Consider the following 7,518-nt stretch of genomic DNA (forward strand, 5'->3'; position numbering starts at 1 on the left):
GAAAATAACATAAAGAGTAGTAAGTAAAATTTGGAATATGCATGCAACCCCACATAAACACTTGCCTTGACCCAATAACGGTCCTTCCAAGACAGGCTTCTATCAGCCTGCAAAAAATTGGGACGATGGATTTATAAATAAAAATAGTGATTTGAATGTCAAGGTCAGCTGTGCTGAAATGCTTCTATTATGCGTGGTAGGAAGGACAGAAGGTGATAAGGGATGAGGTAATCTCAACATACCTTCCCTACAAACAGCATTGGTAGCAAGAAAGAAGGAACTGCTGACACCAACCCAACAAGCAAATACTCCAACTCTGTGAAGCACTGCCGATTACCAACATTTTTGACCATCAGATACACAAAAACATATAAGTAAAATTGTTTTTTTATTTTAAAAAAAATGAAGCAAAGGAAGTAATACTGCTAAGAAAAAAAAAAAGGATATCATCAAAGGTATCTCCATAATTCATCATACATAAATAGATCGATATAAACAGACACATTAATGTAATTGAGCTTCCTAATACCTAAATTTCAATGGTACCCAAGCCTCGTGTGCACGAAAGCGACCACTAAAACATAACACAGCAAGATGTCAGTGGTGTATGCTTACGTTGTTCCCAAAATTTCAGTGTTAACCAAACATTCGCACACATCTAGCAAATACCTTCAAACTTTCTGAAGATTACAATGATACAGTCCACATACGTCCAATACAGCATAAAATTGATTTCTGAGAATATCTTATGAGCGAAAAGAATCTCAGGTCACTTTGCATTTGATAGTCCCCAAAACAAGAAACTGCGATTGCGGGTTCATAAACTAGAACTGTAGTAATTCAAATAAGATTGCTTAAAAATGGTCCAAAAAATGATTATTCAATAACCAGAGATTTTTCGGATAAATCAGATAATAGGTAGCACAATTTTCAACAATGCAGCAATACAGGACATGAGCGTAAAATAACGGTGAATTAGAAAGTCGACAGCCTAGATGAACCACTATAAATCGACGCGTTTCATTGTCAGCGATGCCTTGTTAAACAAAAGGGCATTTGAAAGAAGCACACCTCGTAAAGATTGAAGGGAACGACAATTCCGAGACAAAGAGTGAGCCAGACTGGAGTGTAGAGAAGGAAAAACAGCTCTCCCCATCGTTTGCTCGGATTAGGAGCAAGCCACAAGCTCGGCGAAGCAGAAGATGACTTGGGGGAACCTGCGCATTTGCCAAACACAGTTCTACGCAAATTAATCCAATTATAGGACTGAAAAAATGAAATACGAATAGTTCAAATCTTCGAGAGGACGGTTTGAAATGGCATTACCGCCCATTTCGTTATTCCGATCTCAGTTCACCGGTGACCGGAGATACGGACGCGGCTGGCACTCGCAGAATATTTGGTGTTGGTGGCGCAAGAGTGAGGCTGAAAGGAAATCCACTCTGTACTGTAAGTGAACTCCGAGCCTGATGCATCGGCTACGACCTTACGGCTTCACATCTTACGATGCCGCCAAATGCATAAATGATATGGAATTCCGCTTTTGCCCAAATGCACGGGAGTCCTTTGGAATTGCAAATGGAAATGAAAATACAAATAAAAAGATGTAAATTTAATTTGTTAATAAATTGATTTTATTTAATTTTTAATTCAATTTTATATTTATTTTTTTATAGTTTTCCTCTTGAAAAAAAATAATTACCGTTTAAAATTAAAAGAAATAATAGTTCATTTTTTTCCGGAGCAATATTAACGGGCGTTTTTCCAAGTTTGCCCAGTACGGTGAAGAGTTCCTTTATTTTTTTAGACAGCTTTGTTAATAATTGGTGGTACACTTTTTAAATTTTCGTGGCCCCCGTGAATGGGAACCTTTATTATTATTATTATTATTATTATTATTATTATTATTATTATTTATTTTGCCCGACGTAAATGGGAGCTTGGATGCGAGTGGCTTTGTTTTTTCAGCCAGCGTCATGCGAGAGAACTGCAGAAACCGGTCCAACAAAATACAGCATTTTATGTTGTGATGTTTTTTTGGGTGCTTATTTAAATTATTTAATTATATGATGTTTGAAATTTCATTCTCAATCATACGATTTGTTACCAAAAAAATCATATAATTTTTATTATTCATAGCCTGATCAAAATAAAATAAATATCTTTAATCAATGATCCACGCCCTAGTAAGAGACCACAACTTTTGAAAAGATACTTTCGTCCAGAAAAAATTCAAAAAATGAAAACCATTACACAATTTTTCAATCTTATTTTAACATGCATATTTTTTTTTTAATCAACAAACCAAACATATCTCAGACGGATACATTTTGTTGGGCCGAAGAGAAGATTAGGCTGACCAGGTAAAATTTTTGAGCTCTGATGTGATTTGAAAGCCCTTTCTTTTTTAACCCCAAAAAACAGAAAGGCATTTGCTTTAGTCATTTTTATAAAGAAAAACTAACCTGTCAATCCCTGTGATTCTACTAGATTTTGAATCAGGTTCTTTTATTTATTTATTTTCCTTTTTATTAGATACTCTTTCATAAAAGCCGAAAAACCTAGTCCTTCTGACAATGAAATTCTAGACGATGTTAATACATGTTGACAGAAGATGATGTGGAAATGCGGGATTGAAAAGGCAAACAGAAATGTGGCCAAAGTCGCTCTCTCTCTCTCTCTCTCTCTCTCATACTCTCAGGACTGTCTCTCTTCTCCTTGCTTCTCTTCCACCCTTTTCTCCATCTTTCAATCCTTCCTTCACGCTTCTATCTTCCCCTTGTACTTCTTTCTATCTCATAGTAATTATGTTTCATTGCTTTTACATTATGCTAAGTCTAACGAGCTCAAGAGCCTCTGGGGAGAGGATGGGAAGATTATGCAAGGTCTAATAATTAACTTATGTTCATTTCATAGTAATCAATGTCTGATGTCTATTGCTATTGAGTTTAGAGACAAGTTAATGATAGAGAGACAATCAGAGTGTTGAAAATGCAAAGAGATACTAGACATCAAAAAAAAAGAAAATCATCGCAATGGCTATAGCATGCTGAACCCAATTCCCACCTAATATTGTCCTGAATCCACATGAATACAAAAGCAAAACCAGTTGAAGGAGCCCTTTTTTCCTTCTCAGCATCTTCGACATGGTCGAATTGGTTAGTTCCAAAGACGAGAGAGAGAGAGCCAAGAGCTTTTATATTGGGAAAGAGTGAGAGAAGGATTAACGGCACATGTAATATTATTGGTGAAGGGACTTTCCTTTATCAGAGTCAATTATGGGGATCCAATAAAAAGGAAAAAAATTAAGAGAACCTAATGCAAAATCTGATAAAACTAAAAGGGCTAACAAATTAATTTTTCCTTTTTATTAAGAGACTTCTTTTTATGAGGGTACTTGTGGTTGTGAGCTTCAGATTCTGCTTGTTTAGCCGGATAATTTTTCCATGTAACTTTTTGTTGTCTTTTAGACCACGATGATTGGGTAAACATTATTCCAAACGAAATATTTCAACAAGAATAAAGAAAAAGCACAAGCATAGGAACAAAAAAAAAACTGTAGAAAGGGTTGGGCTAGGTAGGGATCGAAAAATGATTTGCTATTAACTTTATCATACATAATTTATTTACATGCATTCATCACACCTAGATGCAACTGTAAAGCACTAAATGACAATTCAATAGTGGTCCCTTCTACAAGTTCTAGACATACTAGTTTTGCAGGTGCATTTTGGAACTACAATCATTTTAAGGGTCTTATTCAAGTCATCTTTATGTTTGATTTCCATCCAAAGCAAGCCATGGCAATCTTGATTGAGGGCATTGTTTTCTATTAGGCATTGGAATTATAGGTCTAAGGAAGATATGCCACAAATCAAGTATTATTGTGACCAGCATGGCAGCTGGCCCTAAAGCATCAATAGCCACTCTGCTCAAGTCCATTTATTTTTAAATTTTTCATCAATCCTACATAATCCAAAACATCATCAAGAAGATTAGAATGCAAACAGAATAAATGGATAAAAACAACCATTCAAATATATTATATATTGAAATTTATTGTATTCATTAAACATTATTAAAATATTTATTAATTATTATTAAGACCGTCTATATACCATGAACCTTGTGAATAATTGAAAACGGCACTTTTTTTATCTCATTTACTTCTTTCTTTACTTCTTTCAATAGCAAGAAGACAAACCACATCAATTCAAATTCACTTGTGCACTTAATATCCTAGCAGACACATATACTTCTATTTCATATGTTTGGGTCAGCACACTCAAATAGTGCATACATTTAACTAACTATTAGGTTAAAACTCACCTTAGAAACATAAGGAAGCTTACGATAAATAGAGGGAATAAAACAAAGATCCAACTTTGTACATAGCCTCACGATCCACGAATTGATAATAAGGGAACTGTATGCAATACCATTTACAAATCATCCTCATAAATAAGCAATTTGCATTGGAAGTCAACTATATTACTAAGCATGAGATTTAGATTTTTAGCAAATGTTACAATAAAACAAACTAATTGAAAGAAGGCATATAACAGTGCAAGATCTACAATAAAGACTGTCAACCTCTTGTCCACAAAAGAGATAAAGCAATGACAGAACCTTTCCATGCATTGCTTTAATAAAGTAACAAAATGGTAATGAATTTTTTGGAAAACAATTCATGAATGGAAAAAATGGCTTCTAATGATATCTCAATGTAAGAGAGTGCCCTTTTTTAGTACAAAATGTAAAAAAAAAAAGAGCACTTAAATTGATCATTTTGGGATCTAAGCGCGTTTAGATTTTTACACCTTGCATGATCAAAATATAAAACCAGGCTAGGGGGTAATAAGCATTTGACATCCAAAATGTGTTGCTCTGAGATGCAAAGTTTTGAGACACCAACAAGATAGGTACAATATGGTTTGATAGCTACGAGAAGTGTGTACCATAAAATCTAAGGATTTTGAGATGAGAAATCAAAACATTCACTTTAAAATGAGGAGCTTTTGAATTAAAAGATAAGGAAGAAATGCTGGAGAAGGTTTGACTTGTATAATAAAAATACTAAGTTGCAGCGAGCAAAAGCAGGAAAACTTTAAGTAGGAAAAAAATTAAAAAAGAAAAAGAAAAATGAGTAACAAGATATGTCTAAAAGTAATGAAATACAAGAAACTAGGAGAATATATAAATGCTAATATATCTCGAAATCATGTCTAGCTGTTATTGAAGACATCAAAAACTATATGTGAAACACTAAGTCTTGTTCATCCAATGACAAGCGCAATGGTTTTTTACTACATACATCAGAAATAGCTAATGTCTTCAGGTAGGCTATAAAATAAGACAGAGCAAGAATCCAAGCAGCCTCAAAGGCCCATATAATTTTTTTGGGCAAATTAGGAGTAAAATTCCTTAGTCTACGCAGTGTCATGTTTGATGCAACATGATAAAATAAGAAGCAAACATGAGTGAGTAGAAAAGTTGCATGAGGTACCTGTCACCACCAAATAAAAATATAGAGTAATTAATAGAACATTATATATATGGTCTTATTAAATAAAGTTTATTGCCCTTAGCTTACATTGTTCATTTTCCATGATGGGAAGGTATAAGATGCACCTAAAATCAAAAAGAAATAATGGGTACAAAAATAGTTTCCAGCATAGCTAGAGATTATTATCCAGAGACTAGCTTACTAGCATTGCATGAAACATATTAGGCTAAGGATGAACTAACTGGATTGACTCACAAGCCTAAAATAAGGTAATGAGTATTAAGTAAAACTATTTTTGTGAAAGGAAAAATACACAAAGTAAAAATATAAACAGCACATTAATTTAAATGTTATAAAATTCATAAATATTTGGAATATGCATGCTATCCCACATAAACACTTGCCTTGACCCAATAACGGTCCTTCCAAGATAAGCTTTTATCAACCTATAAAAAAATTGAGATAGTGAATTTTAAAATAGTTAAAAAATTTGATTTGAATGTCAAAGTTGAGTGTACTCAACGCACCTTTCCTACAAACAGTATTGGCATCAAGAAAGAAGGAACTGCTGAAATTAACCCAACGAGTAAATACTCTAACTCTGTGAAGCGCTGCCAATTACCACTATGTTTTCAACATCAAATGCACATATAAACATAGATGTAAAATTATTTGTTTTCATTAAAAGATGAGGGAAAAGCAATAATACTGCTAACAAAAAGACAAAAGGATATCACCGGAGAATGTATCTCTATAGTTTATTATACATAAATAGATATAAACGGATTCATTGATGTCATTGAGCTTCCTAATTCAATAACATGGTCCAAATATGTCTAATACAATAGAAACTTTTATTTCTCGAGATAGCTTATCAGTAAAAAAGAATATCAATTCTCAAGTAATTTTGCACTTGATAGTCCCTTTATATTAAAAAAGTGGTACAAGTTAGTTGGACAAGCAGGATATATTATACTAGAGTGGATCGAATTTATTTGATATTCGTTCTTGATATTGTCCTTGAGTTTTTTTTTCTTGTCAATGATGCCTCATTAAGCAAAAGGAGATTTGAAAAAAGGAAATTAAACCTCGTATAGATTGAATGGATTGATAATTCCAAGACAAAGAGTAAGCTAGAAGGAAGTGTAGAGAAGGAAAAACAACTCTCCCCATCACCTACTCGCATTAGGAGCAAGCCATAAGCTTGGTGAAGCAGAAACTATATTTGGGGAACTTGTGCATTTGTCAAACACAGTTCCAACAAGTTAACCAACTTCAATGATAAATAGCTCGAATCTTCGAAAGTGCGTACAATTCAAAATGGCATTACTGCTCATCTTCTTATTCTGATCCGAGCTCATTAGTGATCAAAGATATAGGCTACTGGCTTCCGCAATTAATTTGCCATTGATATCACAAGAGTGAGTCTGCTTTGAAATTTGTGGATTCTAGACAACGATGCCAAAATAATACAACTATTAAAGGGTATTTTTGTCAAATTATTCTATGAAAATACTTTAAGATACTTGCATAACACCCTAAAATTTTTCTTCAAACAATCATCACAACCATGGTAGAAAAGTGTTTACCATTATAAATAGAAGTCAACTAATCCCTTTTTATTTCAAGACGATTTTATAACTTGAATCATTACCGTGGTAAAAAGGGATCACTGTGGTAAAAAATGATAAAGGATAATTTTATGAATTATTCCACTTTTTAAAATAACTACCATGGCTAAAAAGGTTTTACCATGATATAAAGAATTAAACTAGATAAATAAACACTACAATGGTAAATAGAATTAAATTATTTAAATTGTCATTTTCAAAATTTGAAATCTCAAGCATTTAAAAATAAAATTAAGTGTGAAAGATGCATATAATTCCATGTAAGTGAAAACATAATAAACAAAGATAAACTAGGAATGTAAAAGTTGTTGTGCATGACAAAAACTTTTAACCATGTTATGACCACCCCAAATAACACCCACAATTTCCTTTGCTACATAT

At 33.2% G+C, this 7,518-nt stretch overlaps 1 pseudogene; it reads right to left on the reverse strand.

The window, feature by feature from the left end:
* Positions 1-3,771: 3,771 nt before the first annotated feature.
* Positions 3,772-6,867, reverse strand: LOC129301406 (cycloeucalenol cycloisomerase-like; annotated as a pseudogene).
* Positions 6,868-7,518: the final 651 nt, after the last annotated feature.

The sequence above is a fragment of the Prosopis cineraria genome, unplaced genomic scaffold (assembly GCF_029017545.1).
Source record: "Prosopis cineraria cultivar Desert tree isolate PC_DT_omini unplaced genomic scaffold, ASM2901754v1 PC2094, whole genome shotgun sequence".
Lineage (NCBI taxonomy): Eukaryota > Viridiplantae > Streptophyta > Magnoliopsida > Fabales > Fabaceae > Prosopis > Prosopis cineraria.